The sequence below is a fragment of the Triticum dicoccoides genome, chromosome 2B (genome assembly GCF_002162155.2).
Source record: "Triticum dicoccoides isolate Atlit2015 ecotype Zavitan chromosome 2B, WEW_v2.0, whole genome shotgun sequence".
Taxonomy (NCBI): domain Eukaryota; kingdom Viridiplantae; phylum Streptophyta; class Magnoliopsida; order Poales; family Poaceae; genus Triticum; species Triticum dicoccoides.
Window position 1 is genome coordinate 144,808,534 of NC_041383.1, and position 14,734 is coordinate 144,823,267.

Here is a 14,734-nt window from a genome sequence, read left to right on the forward strand (position 1 = left end):
GTGCAAGAAAGAAAATATGGCCACGTATGTGTACATACGGGTGAGGTCTCGACTGCCTACTCACGCATATGTACAGCCAGGCTCGTGTACATGGCTGGGTCGGAAAGGAGAAACAGCGTCGTTGTCGTGTTCATGGGGAGGCAACAGAATGTGTCGTGTTCATGGGGAGGCAACGGAATGTGTCGTGTTCATCGGGAAGCAACAAAACACGTAGGAGCCAACCGACTGGGTCGGAACGGAATGCGTGGTCGTGTTCATCGGGAGGGCTTGGACGGAACAGGCGATGGAAACGAGGCCTGGCGTACCGCACAATGGAGGAAACAGACCTCCGACGTTCGGAACGGGGTCCTGTTGATCAGGAGGGGTCTGGCGTACCACAAAACAGAGGAAACGGACCTCCTACGGTCGAAACGGGGGTCCTGTTGATCGGGAGGGGTGTGGTGTACCGCAAAACGGACGAAACGGACCTCCTACAGTCGAAACGGGGGTCCTATTTATCGGGAGGGGTGTGGCGTACCGCAAAACGGACGAAACGGACCTCCTACGCTCGAAATGGGGGTCCTGTTCATCGGGAGGGGTGTGGCGTACTGCAAAACGGGACTCCACGTGATACTGTTCATCTCCATCGGCGACCTCCTCCAGCCTCCACGGGCTACCGTCAATCTCCTCCAGCCTCCACGGGCTACCGTCGACCTCCTCCAGCCTCCACGGGCTCCTGTTCATGCAGCCTCCACCGCGCGCTACTCCACCGGCTACTGTTCAACCACCCCTCCACGGGCACCCCTCCACCGTCTACTATTCATCCAGCCCTCCACACCATGGAGTCCTGTTCAACCACCCCTCCATGGGCACCCCTCCACCGTCTACTGTTCATCCAGCCCTCCACCACACCACGGAGTCCTGTTCATCCAGAGGCAACGCCGCTAGGGCTGGACGTAAAGCTCATTACTCGCGAGTTAAACAAGAACTCGGAAGCTCGACTCGTTAAGGCTCGTGCTCGTTAGTTAGTGAGCCGAGCTGAACAACAATTTTAGCTCGTTAATATAAACAAGCTTAATGAGCTAGCTCGCGAGTATCACGAGTAGCTCATTTGGCTCGTTTATTTGTACATCACTAATTTTTAGTTTTATTACTAGATGAAAAATGCCTAGTGCTCAGCTCGGCCCACAGGCCACAGGCCACAGCCCACCCCCACCTCCTCGGCTCCCTGCCTCCCCATCGCGGCCTACTTACGAGTTACGAAGAGACCAGAGGAGGAGCCGAGGAGACTACAGAATACAGACTACAGAGAGATGGGAAAGGAAGAAAAGCAGCAGGGCGGCGTCTAGGTTTAGGTCTTTGACGATGGCGTGGCGGCGTGGCTCTGCTTCCTTCTCTTCTCCAGCGGCTGCGTGCGACCACTTTAGCCCGCCTCCGCCATCTCCATCCGCGTCCCCATGGAACGGCGCGAGCGACCACCGGCTGCAGGCGGCACTCCAAGCATGGAGTCTAAGGTCCAAAAGAAGGTGGTGAGGAAGAGGACTTCGGCCTGCGATTTAGCATCGCGGGAGTCTCCTTCGACGGCAGCAAAGCTTTCTCGTCCTCGGCAGCAAGCGCAAGGAGAAAGGCGCCCAAGAGCAGAGGAGGCTACATCACCTACATGCTCTGACGCTGATGCCGTTGGTGGTGGATTAGGACCGGTGAGATTGTTTATCTCACACTCTCATTTTTGTTTTCTATTACTTTGAATCTTTGATGCCCTAGTTAGTACTTGCGAATCTGCTGAAACACCAGTGTAGACTGTTGTTAATTGATTGTATAAATACTTGTGTAGTTAGGTGAAATACTTCATCACACACACACTGACACATGCACCAGATTAAGATTAGCTAGTCTGCTGAAATACCTATGCTAAAGTACCATTGCTAAATGATTGTGGGAATCTTACAATTTCATTTCCTAAATTTTGTACAGGTTCTAAGTTCTGACTTCTATTTTATGTGGTAAAAATTACTACTTAGATCATTAGATGCAAAACAATTCTAGTAAGTAAATGTCCTAACTTCTATTTTCTATAGGTTATTAGTATCACTTACTACTTAATGCACCAGGAAGATGAGTTTCTGTTCATTGATACAATTTTGCACATCGTAATTAATTATGTAGCGATACTTACTAATTTTGCACATTGCAATTAATTATGCAGCGATACTTACTAATTTTGCACATTGCAACTGATTATGTAGCGATACTTACTAATTTTGCACATTGCAATTAATATTTGGCTTGTATAAATCTGAATCATGCAATTTCATTTTCCACAAGAAGACGGCAGCTATGAAGATGAATGGGTAGAGGTTCATGAAGGTTATGAGGAGGTTGATGAGGCAGAGGCATATGATATGGATGATGATATGTCAGAGCCTTCTCTTGGATCAGGAGACAATGGAAATGACACAGAAGTTGAGGTCAATGGCAAAGAGAAGGCAAAGAAAGGAGGGAAAAGGAAAAAGACAGGAGTGGATGGAGCTAAGGTGAAGGTAAAGAAAACAAGACTTAAACGTGCAGAATGTTGGCAGCATTTCAAGGACGTCAAAGCTGTAAGCAAGAGGACGCCAGGGGCGGTTGTCACGAAGGCAAAGTGTTTGCATTGTGCTAAATTGTTTGCTTATACTCCTGGGGGGTCAACTACTAGCCTCAATAGGCATAAAGATGTTTGTTCAGTCTATCTAAACAAGAAGGGAAGACAACTAAATCAAGGTACAATCAACTTCGATCCTGAAAAGCCAGGTGCATCTCTCATAGTAAACCATGAATACAATCATGCAGAAGTTGTTAAGATCATAGCAAAGATGATAATTGTGCATGATTATCCCTTTAGGATGGTAGAGCATGCTTGGTTCAATATCCTCATGACGTATATGAATGTGTCCTACAAGTTTATTGGTCGGAAGAAAATTAGAGCTGAATGCATGAAGGTGTATCTTTCTGAGAAAGAAATCCTTAAAAAGCAACTAAAGTCTGTTGAAACCATTAGTTTGACATGTGATCTATGGACTTTAAACCAAACACTCTCATACCTAGCTGTGGTTGCTCACTACATAGATGATGATTGGATCATGCAATGTCGTGTTTTGAACTTCATAGAGCTAGATCCACCTCACTCGGGTAGTGTCATAGCTCAAGAAGTTTTTGAGTGTTGCCAAGAATGGAAAATAGAAGATAAGATCATGACAATCACTATGGATAATGCTTCCTCAAATGATAATGTTGCTAAGAGATTGATGGACAAGATAATTGCTAGGAAATCGGCTAAATTTATTCCCAAGTACTTCCATGTTCGCTGATGTGCGCACATTGTCAATTTGATAGTGAATGATGGCATTGCTCTATTGCAAGCTTTGATCAATAAACTTAGGGATACTGTCAAGTATTTGAAAAAATCTCCAACACGCATGTACAAATTGTTGATGGTTTGCAAGTCTCTAAATATGGAAGTTGGGAGAGATTTATGCATGGATGTTGCTACTAGATGGAACTCTACATGCAGAATGGTAGAGGCTTGCAATGTGTATAGGGCTGCTTTCAAAGAGTATGCAGAGGTAGATGCTACCTACAAATGGCAGCCTGAAGATGAAGAGTGGGCATTATTTGAGAAGATTCAACCCATCTTGAAATCGTTTGCCGAGGTAACAACTGTACTATCAGGATCTAACTATCCTACTGCTAAAAAATTTTATCCATATATCATGAATGTTAAGATTGCTATCGTAGAGCATTCCATGGGTTCGAATGCAAACTTGAAAAAGATGGGAGAAGCAATGCTTGATAAGTTTGATAAACATTGGGATAGCAATAGTGAAGGTGAGGGAAATGAAAACACTGGGAAAAACAAAAAAAAGGAGAAGAACAATGTCATGGTCATTGCCACCATTCTTGATCCTAGGTTTAAGATGAAACTTGTTGATTACTGTTTTAAGAAAATGTATGGTAAAGAGAAGGGCAGTAGTGAGGCCGAGGAAATCAAATCTGAATTCTTTGATCTCTATGCTACATATGAGATGGAAAATCGCAAGAATGAGGCTGGCAACAACAATGAACAGAGTTCAGTATGTAGTAGGCAAACAAGTACATCCATGTCCTCATTGTCAAGTGGGTTTCAGTCCTTCCTAGAGGAGACAAATTCAGATCCATCTAAATCTGAATTGACCAGTTACCTTGAAGAAAAAACCCATCCAATTCTAGATCCAAATTTCAAGGTAGTTGATTGGTGGAGGTTGAATGCTCATAGATATCCTATCATGGCAAAGATGGCAAAAAAGTTCTTGACTATACCAGCAACTAGTGTCTCATCGGAGTCAACATTCTCTACGAGCGGCAGAATTCTCGATGACTATTGTATCTCTCTCAGCCCAAACATGGTTGAGGCACTTGTGTGTGCCTCTAGCTACATCAAAGGATCAAAAGAAGACCAGCTTAAGACTACAATTACAGTGGTAATATTTCTTGTTCTCTACTGTGTATTATATTCTTGCAACCTTTAGACTCTTGGTAAATGTTTTCTCAAATTGCATATTTGCACATACCTTTGTAGGAAGAAGGCAATGATGACGATGTCGAGTTCATTCCATTTCCTGAAGATACGACAGAAAGCAACTAGTAGGCCTCCCATATTTTTATTGAGTGTCATTGTATTGCTGTAGCATTGTACTATTGTTTATTTGCTTGAATCATAACTAGTGAATTTCTCTATGTCTATGTAGGAAGATGAAATGGATGAACTGATGAGCCAGCTTATGTGAGGAGCAGAAGCTACTTTGCATTTGCTCAGCTAGAAGCTACCATTTTATTTTGGTCATTGTTAGTTATGCAAGACCTTATGTTGATGAAGTGTCATGCTGAAGTGGCGAAGTAGTTAATATAATATGTACTACTAGTCTATTGATCGAACTTGATCCAATGTTGAGCGCCTAAGCCATGTACTGCTTTATCTTTTGAAGTCCTGGACTTGTCTTTGTCAATGGCACTACTTATTGTTGTTGTTCTCCTAGTGATTGTGCATGAAGTATGAAGTTTGAACCGTAATGGTGTATGAAGTATGGCCCTGCTTATTGTTGCTGTCACTCTATGTTGCTGTTCAAATGTTCTTTATTGTGTGTTGCTGCTAGTTATTGGTTGTCGCATTATGTGATACTATTTGTAAAGAATAAATTTGGCAAAGGCTACTGCATTACTATTTTGCTAGAACCTGTACTGTTTATAACTCTAACGAGCACTAGTGAGCGCTCACGAGCTTAACGAGTATTTAATGAACCGAGCCGATCAAGAGTTTGAGCTCGTTACAATTAACGAGCTTAACGATCACGAGCTTAACGATCGCGAGCTTAACGATCACGAGCTTAACGAGTCGAGTAGCTCGTTAGTCCAGCCCTAAACGCCACTGATCACTGTTCATCCACCCCCCCCCCACAAAACTCACTGTTCATCCTAGAGGCAGCATCGATTGGCTTCAGTTAGCAGCAGTGCGAAGGAATCGCTCGGTCGTGTTCAGTTAACAGCCATCGATCGATCACTCGGGTTCAGTAACGCGTAGCCTGCAGTGCAATCGCTCGGGTTCAGTTAGAGCCCAACGCCTCTCTCGGGTTCAGTTATAGCCAACGCCTCGCACACACGCGCGTACGTGTACGAGAGAAACGCGCATCGCTCGGCCCCCGACCTCCCACCGTAACCGGGAACTCCCCGAAATTTTCCACCCCCTCGCTTCTACCACGGTTTTTCCGTCATGGACGGCCCAAATAATGTCATGCAGCTGCGTCTCCGTCCCGCCCAGGACGAAAAGCCCATTTTCTGTCATGATTTTTTGTCATAGAAGTAGGAGCCCACCACATATATGATGATACCGGGTTTGTCACAATTATCGTCATAGAAGTGTCATATGTATGACAGAAAAAATGTTCGTTCGGCCCAAAATGTCACGGATGTGTCTTTTTTTGTAGTGTTGATGTGAGACTATCTTCCTCCTTTTTGTCTTCTCCACAACCACCATACTCTATTCCACCCATAGTGCTATATCCATGGCTCGCGCTCATGTATTGCGTGAGGGTTGAAAAAGCTGAAGCGCGTTAAAAAGTATGAAACAATTGCTTGGCTGAAACCGGGGTTGTGCATGATTTGAATATTTTGTGTGATGAAGATGGAGCATAGCCAGACTATATGAATTTGTAGGGATAACTTTCTTTGGCCATGTTATTTTGAAAAGACATGATTGCTTTATTTGTATGCTTGAAGTATTATTGTTTTTATGTCAAATGATAGACTATTGCCATGATTAGATTACATGATCAAGATTATGCTAGGTAGCATTCCACATCAAAAATTATCTTTTTTATCATTTACCTACTCGAGGACGAGCAGGAATTAAGCTTGGGGATGCTGATACGTATCCGTCGTATCTATAATTTTTTATTGTTCCATGCCAATATTATACCACTTTCATATACTTTTTGGCAACTTTTTATACTATTTTTGGGACTAACATATTGATCCAGTGCCCAGTGCCAGTTCCTGTTTGTTGCATGTTTTTGTTTCGCAGAATATCCATATCAAACGGAGTCCAAACGGGATAAAAACGGACGGAGATTATTTTTTGGAATATTCGGAGAATGTGGGAAGGAAAATCCACGCGAGACGGTGCCCAAGGGAGGCACGAGGCAGGGGGCGTGCCCCACCCCCCTGGGCGCGCCCCTGGCCCTCCTGGGCTCCCCGTAAGGCGGTTGATGCCCTTCTTCGGCCGCAAGAAAGCTATTTTTTATTAAAAAAACACGGCGAAGGTTTCAATCCAATCGGAGTTTCAGATCTCCATATATATACGAAACGGTGAAAGGGCAACAAAGAACAACGCGGAAACAGAGAGAGACAGAGAGACAGATCCAATCTTGGAGGGGCTCTCGCCCCTCCCATGCCATGGAGGCCAAGGACCAGAGGGGAAACCCTTCTCCCATCTAGGGAGGAGGTCAAGGAAGAAGAAGAAGAAGAAGAAGAAGAAGAGGCCCCCTCTCCCCCTCTCTTTCGATGGCGCCGGAACGCTGCCGTGGCCACCATCATCATCACCGCGATCTTCACCAACACCTCCGCCATCTTCACCAACATCTCCATCACCTTCCCCCTCTATCTACAGCGGTCCACTCTCCTGCAACCCGTTGTACCCTCTGCTTGAACATGGTGCTTTATGCTTCATATTATTATCCAATGATGTGTTGCCATCCTATGATGTCTGAGTAGATTTTCGTTGTCCTATCGGTGGTTGATGAATTGCTATGATTGATTTAATTTGCTTGTGGTTATGATGCTGTCCTTTGGTGCCCATCATATGAGCGCGCGCGTGGATCACACCATAGGGTTATTTGTATGTTGATAGGACTATGTATTGGAGGGAAGAGTGACAAAAGCTTCAACCTAGCATAGAAATTGATGCATATGGGATTGAAGGGGGACCAATATATCTTAATGCTATGGTTGGGTTTTATCTTAATGAACGTTAGTAGTTGTGGATGCTTGCTGATAGTTCCAATCATAAGTGCATAGAATTCCAAGTCAGGGATGACATGCTAGCAGTGGCCTCTCCCACATAAAACTTGCTATCGGTCTAGTAAAGTAGTCAATTGCTTAGGGACAATTTCACAACTCCTACCACCACTTTTCCACACTCGCTATACTAACTTTATTGTGTATTTATCTAAACAGCCCCTATTTTTTATTCTCGTGCTCTTTATTATCTTGCAAACCTATCCGAAAACACCTACAAAGTACTTCTAGTTTCATACTTGTTCTAGATAAAGCGAACATTAAGCGTGCGTAGAGTTGTATCGGTGGTCGATAGAACTTGAGGGAATATTTATTCTACCTTTAGCTCCTCGTTGGGTTCGACACTCTTACTTATCAAAAACTGTTGCGATCCCCTATACTTGTGGGTTATCAAAAACTTGGTCTGCTGTTGGGTAGCCTAGAGGATTATACCTTTGAGCCGCCGACCCGCTTAATGTGTACCTACACGGGCGATATCAAAGATTCGCTGCGCCACTGCCAGACGCGTTTAACTAACAACGCGATCAATGAGATGACAAAAACCCTTCTCAACGAAAGCTTGGAGAGCTGCAGCAAAGTGGGGTTGAATCCCTTCTGCACACTCAACCCACCACCAGATGTAAGTCTCTTTGGTTCATTTATTTTGCTTTATTGTTCTTATGCTCTACAAATCTCCAACCTTCTTGTAATTTGTGCAGGCTAGATCCGCCTTTTGGAAAAAGAAGTATGATGAGAAGGCAGCCAAGAAAGCCTGGGCTAAGACTAAAGCCATGAAGAAGAATAAGAAGAAATCAACCGCCTCTGATATGCTGAACTTGAATGAGGATGATGAGTCAGAGGTAGACCTTTATTCCCTTGGCTCTTTTTTCAATTATCTTATTGACACTGATTGCTATCAGGATGACGCGGAAACCAGCCAGGCGGGTGATGAAGAGGTAACTATTATTTCCTCCGACTCAAAGCCTTTGCCAAGACAGAAAATTCAACAAGTGGCCCGCAAAGTAAGGTTTTCTCACCCCTTAGCTTACTTGGATCCCAACTTTATTTTGAAGCAACAACAACATGAGAACCGGCGCAGAACTCGCACCAGCAAAGGCGGAGAGCTTTCCTCTGGTTACCCAACACACCAGCCCCACGCAAAAGCCGAAACGAGGTGCTTCAGAATTCCAACTCTTTTTATCCCAAGGCGGGTCTTACTCGCCAACCACTTAATCCTTCCGACTCAAATTATCAGGGGACTTCTCACTCTTCTTCTGGCGATTCATCTCAGACCCAGCTTCCGGCTTTCAAGACTACCCCTGGGTAAAAACTATCCTTATTTTTCACATCTCTGCACATATACTGACCTTGTCTCTTTTCCGCAGCGGGATGGCAAAGCCTAGCAAGAAGGAAAAAATTAATAAGTCGGTCGAAGACCCAAAAATTCATGAGCCAGAGAAACAAGCGTCGGTATCTGAGGCTTCTGTGCAACACCTGGAGGAGCTTGCTAATGACCCGCCACAAGAGAATCCTGGCGCCTCCACTGATCATACAATTATCGACCCTTTGGGTGCCAAACCACCAAGCCCAATCAAGCCTTCAGAGCCAAATACTGAAGAAGTTCTGATCACCGGTACTGGCTTCCAAGAACCAGGGAATCCCACTATCCTGGCGAAACACTCCGCCAAAGAAGAATTGATTGAGAAGCACAAAGTCAAGTTTGACATGGCCAATTATTCTAATTTGAACATCAGTGAAGTACTCTCTGGTTACCTCAGCCAAGTGCACAGTAGTCGTGATCTTGAGATTGATATGGTCAAACAAATGCATCAGAAATATGAGGTACAAACTTTTGATTCACCTTCTTAAGATATACTCCTTCCACTAGTAGAAAAAGGACCTTATGTGAGACACATTAGTCCTGGTTCGATTTTGGCCCGGTACTAATGGTATCATTAGTACCGGTTCGAACGGCTATGCATTAGTGTCGGTTCGTGTTGAACCTTTAGTACCGGTTCGTGCCACGAACCGGTACTAAAGGGGTGGTGGCAGGCTGGCGTCAGGCCGGGGCCCCACGAGCCCCTTTAGTCCCGGTTTGTGGCACAAACCGGTACTAAAGGGCCAACCTTTAGTACCAGTTCGTGCCACGAACCAGCACTAAAGGGGTCTAACCTATAGTCCCGGTTGGAGACACAAACCGGGACTATAGGGCAATTTTCAAACTTGAAAAAATCATAACTAAATCATCCTAATTCAGAAAAATACATATAATATATCAAAATTTGCAGAATAAAATGGATTGATCCGCTGAAACAACAAGTTTTCTGTTTCGACAATTTTTTAAAATCACAAAATTCCAAAGGGAAAATAGAGTTTTTGGGCGTTTTAGACGTTTTTAGCGTTTAGTGCTAGGGTTTAGATTTCAGAGTTTAGGGTTACGTTTTATGGTTTAAACCCTTAGTTTTACTGTTTAGCATAGAGTTTTCGACGTTTTAAGTCTCGGGTTTAGGGTTTAGGACAATTTTTGAAATGACAAAATTGTAAAAGGAAAAAAAGATATGCTCTAATTTATGTTTTTTTGAATTTTGGTTAAATCTTGTCAAACCGGACAAACAACTGATTCAAGAAATATAGAGTGTTACTAAATAATTATGCAATAATATTAGTGTTACTAAATAAGGATCTCAGTTTTTTTGAATTTTGGTCAAATCTGGTCAAACTGTGGTCAAACTATGGTCAAACTACTTATTCAAGAAATATTAGTGTTACTACATAATTATTGTTTTTTAGAATAATAGTTTCAAACTCAAACAGTAAAACGTGTGACTTCATGCTCAAGCTAAACTCCTGAGGGTTAATAGGATTCACATCTTACTATTGTCAGGAAAACAACAAGTGCAGACTTGGAAACGAGGGAGAATAGAACCCGGAAGTTAAGCGTGCTCAGGCTGGAGTAGTGAGGGGATGGGTGACCGGCCAGGAAGTTAGGTGATTTGGAATGAGTGATCCACACTTGAGCAGTTAAGAGAGGTGATTAGAGACTAAATCATCAAATAATTTAGAAAAATTAAAAATCAAAAAAATCAAAAAATTTCAAAAAAAAAATCAAAACAAAAAACCTATAGTACAGGTTGGTAACACCAACCGGTACTAAAGGTCCCCCATACCAGGGCGCGAGCTCACGCCACGTGGTGGGCCTTTAGTGCCGGTTCGTGCCAAACCGGTACTAAAGGGGGGGTCTTTAGTCTCCACTCTTTAGTGCCGGTTGCAAAACCGGCACTAAAGGCCCTTACGAACCGGTTTTAAAGCTCCGTTTTGTACTAGTGTTCAGCCCCCAAGTCTACTGAATATGATAGAACTGAATATGGTGTAGACTTTTAGATAGCCTTATATATATCAAAGTCAAAACCAGTAGCCCCCAAGGGCCGGCTTAAATTATCAAGTTAAGCTGGGGCTTCATATAGTAATGATCAACTTTGCACATGTAGCCCCCAAGGGCCGGTTTAATCATCCTGAATAAGCCGGGACTTTATCACCGTTACTATGAATAAAATCTCCCTTATAACCCTCATAGGCCGGGTTATCTTTGAAAAAAGATGAACCGGGTTTGTCTGTCACTCCTTCATAAAAGAAACTTTCTGCACCCGTTAGCCCCCAAGTGCCAAGTGCTATTGCTTGAAAAGGGCTTGGGACTTTTTCTGAATATGTACTGTGACATAACTGTTGATAATTATTTAACCTTTTACTTACAGGAAGCCTCAGCTCAATATCAATCTCAATTGGCGGATTTGAAAAACCGTCTTGAACTGCAAGAAGCTGAGACACAGAAAGCTGACTCCAAGTTCAAATTCAGCTTGGATGAAGCAGAAAAGCTTAAAACAGGTTTAACACCGAGAAAGCCGCCTGGGCGGAGACTGCCCTGGTACAGAGAGCTGAAAATGTTGAAGCTTCTCTACAAGAGGTCACCGCAGAACTTTCTGGCTTAAAGCGTCATCACAGATGACCTCCGCCCTTTTTGGTAAGTAAGACTTACATATTGTAATGAATTTCCACACTCCACTTTGTAAGCCACATGGTGATTTAACCACATTATGTAATGCAGTTCCCAGGAGCAGTAATCTTGGTCAAGAGGTGCTGATAAAACTCAAGGCGGTTTACACGCTAGTAGAGCAATTATATACCGGTGCCCAGCGCACAATAGCCACCATCTCCCCAACCAATCAAGCACCATCCCTTCTCAGTGATGTCCTAAGCAAACTTTCTGTCCTGCCCACCAGAATTGAAGAAATCAAGCGGTCAGCCGCCAGAGCCGGTGCCATTACGGCTTTAAGCCGCGCGAAGGCATGGCAGGCAGAATTAGACCCGGACGAGCTAGCTACTGGCTGCCCCAGCTTCAAAGAGGACGTGTCTCCCTTTGATAAAAAGGATTATGCTGCTTGTGTGAAAGAGATACGTCCGTTGGTGAGCCTTATTGCTGAAGAAACAGATCTTTCAAGGTATCAGGCGGCTTATACAGCTGACAATCAGAAAATGCCAACGCCAATGTACAAAATTGTGGATCTCATCCCTCCAATCCGTAAGCATACTTTCGCCCCTGAAATCGATCCGTCTGAGCTTATCGATGATGAAGCTGAATTTCAAGCCTTGATTGGCACCAATTGGTCATCGCCTGACTTCCAGACAACGGAGGAAGAAGAAGAACCGGCGCGGGATGACCAAGAAGCCTCAAGCTACCAAGACCAGGAAAATTGATCCACTGGACAACTCATAATCTGCGTCATCAAACATTGCCTGAAAAATACTTAATCATTTGGGCTCACGGATCCATGTAATAGACTAGTAAAACAATGATCTGTCGTGCCATCGTGCACATTTTATCCTCTGGAAAACTGATGGTACTTATTCTTTTGCCTTGAAAGAGTATGGAAAGTAGATCATATTATCTCATAACGCATCTGCACATTGAAGAAAAAACGCCCTGGCAGTTTTCGCCAGGGCGGGTCATAATATCCAACATCATATCTCCTGGCGACTTAAAGTCTAGAACCAGGGCGGTTTGAAAAAACCAAATACTTATTCAAATATGATATCATACCTGTAGACCAATAGCATATCAGTGTTGTAAATATGTAAGTTTGCAAGCCGGAAGCTTGACATAAATCCAGAAGAGTGCCGCTCGATTCTATTTTTGATTTTTTTTCGTTTTTATCCCATAAGTCAGCTCTCACGTGACATAAATCCGTTGTTTTAACCTTAACCAGTTCAGGGTCTTATTGAAAAGAGTAACTGGCAAGAGTACAAACGGGCCACATAGCGAAGAGACTGCGACAACATGTGAGTTTGTCCTAGCTCTCTGTAAGCCAGCTCTCACATGACAAAGGTCGCCGTTTTAACGTTGACGAGTTCAGGGTCTTATTAAAAGAGTAACTGTCAAGAGTACGGTGGGTCACCTAGCGGAGTAGTATCAAGCAAACAGGCAGGTTTAACTCAATGTTCGGCTTGGAAACCAGATCACATGGGTGTGAACAGCTATGCTCGGGGAGCAGGAAGCCCCCATGTGACCAATAAGGTGGCCGGAGGCCGGATCAAGATGGGTGAGCGAGCTATGTTCATTGAACAGGAAGCCCACAAATGTCCAATAAGGTGGTCGGAGGCCGGATCGAGATGGGTGAGCGAGCTATGTTCATTGAACAGGAAGCCCCCAAATGTCCAGTAAGGTGGCCGGAGGCCGGATCAAGATGGGTGAGCGAGCTATGTTCATTGAACAGGAAACCCCCAAATGTCCAATAAGGTGGCCGGAGACTGGATCAAGATGGGTGAGCGAGCTATGTTCATTGAACAGGAAGCCCCCAAATGTCCAATAAGGTGGCCGGAGGCCGGATCAAGATGGGTGAGCGAGCTATGTTCAAGCCCCCAAATGTCCAATAAGGTGGCCGAAGGCTGGATCAAGATGGGTGAGCGAGCTATGTTCATTAAGCAGGAAGCCCCCAAATGTCCAATAAGTCGACTTGAGAACCGGATCTCATGGGTGTGAACATCTATGCTCAATGAATAGAAAGCCCCCATGAGACTAATGAATCAGGGAACAAAGACTCAATTTTGCTGGAAACTGAAACGACAGAGGCCCCGAATTCTCAGGGGTGCCGGCTTTATTAAACTGAATCATAATATATACATTGGTCTAAATATGTACATCACAAGAACCGGTGGCTCAAGTGTAATAAGGCTGAAGATGAGCAATATTCCACGGCCGGCGGGTCTCCTCCTCTGATGTGCGTGAGTCCTTGTGGTCTCGAACATCAATAAGGTAGTATGACCTGTTGTTCAGGTTTTTACTGACCACAAAGGGGCCTTCCCAAGGTGGGGATAACTTGTGCATGTCAGTTTGATTCTAGATGAGTCGGAGCACCAAATCTCCTTGAAAGGTCCTGGTTTTAACCCAGCGGCTATGATAACGACGCAGATCTTGCTGGTAAATCGCCGAATGAGCCGCCGCAAGGTCACACTCCTCATCCAACAGGTCAAGAGCATCCTGACGTGCTTTTTCATTATCAGCTTCAACATAAGTCATCACACGGGGCGAGTCGTGACGGATGTCACTAGGGAGAACCGCCTCTGCTCCGTAAACCATGAAGAAAGGCGTGTAACCCGTAGATTTGTTGGGGGTAGTATTGATACTCCGTAGCACTGAAGGCAACTCCTCCACCCAACAACCCGGTGTCCTCTGCAAAGGGACCATAAGCCGGGGCTTTATGCCTCTCAAAATTTCTTGCTTGTCTCTTTTAGCTTGGCCATTGGACTGAGGTGAGCCACTGATGACACATCAAGACCAATATGCTCTCGTTGACAGAATTCTTTCATAGCACCTTTAGACAGATTAGTGCCATTATCAGTTATAACGCTGTGAGGGTAGCCAAAACGGAAAATCACCTATTTGATGAATTGAACCCCCGTCGCCGTGTCACACTTACTGATCGGCTCTGCCTCAACCCGGCGCGGCGTGGCGTTGACGGGAGGGCTGGCTCCGCGATGAGGAGGGATCCGCCGCTGCCGCCGCTCGGGAGCACGGGTCTGCGCCAAGGTCCATGCCTCCTCATCGAGTGGCAGCAGTCCCTGACGGCGCGGTCATCGGCCACGGCGAGCGGGGCGGGCGAGGCGGCGGGGCGGGGTGGGGTCATTGGCCATGGCAAGC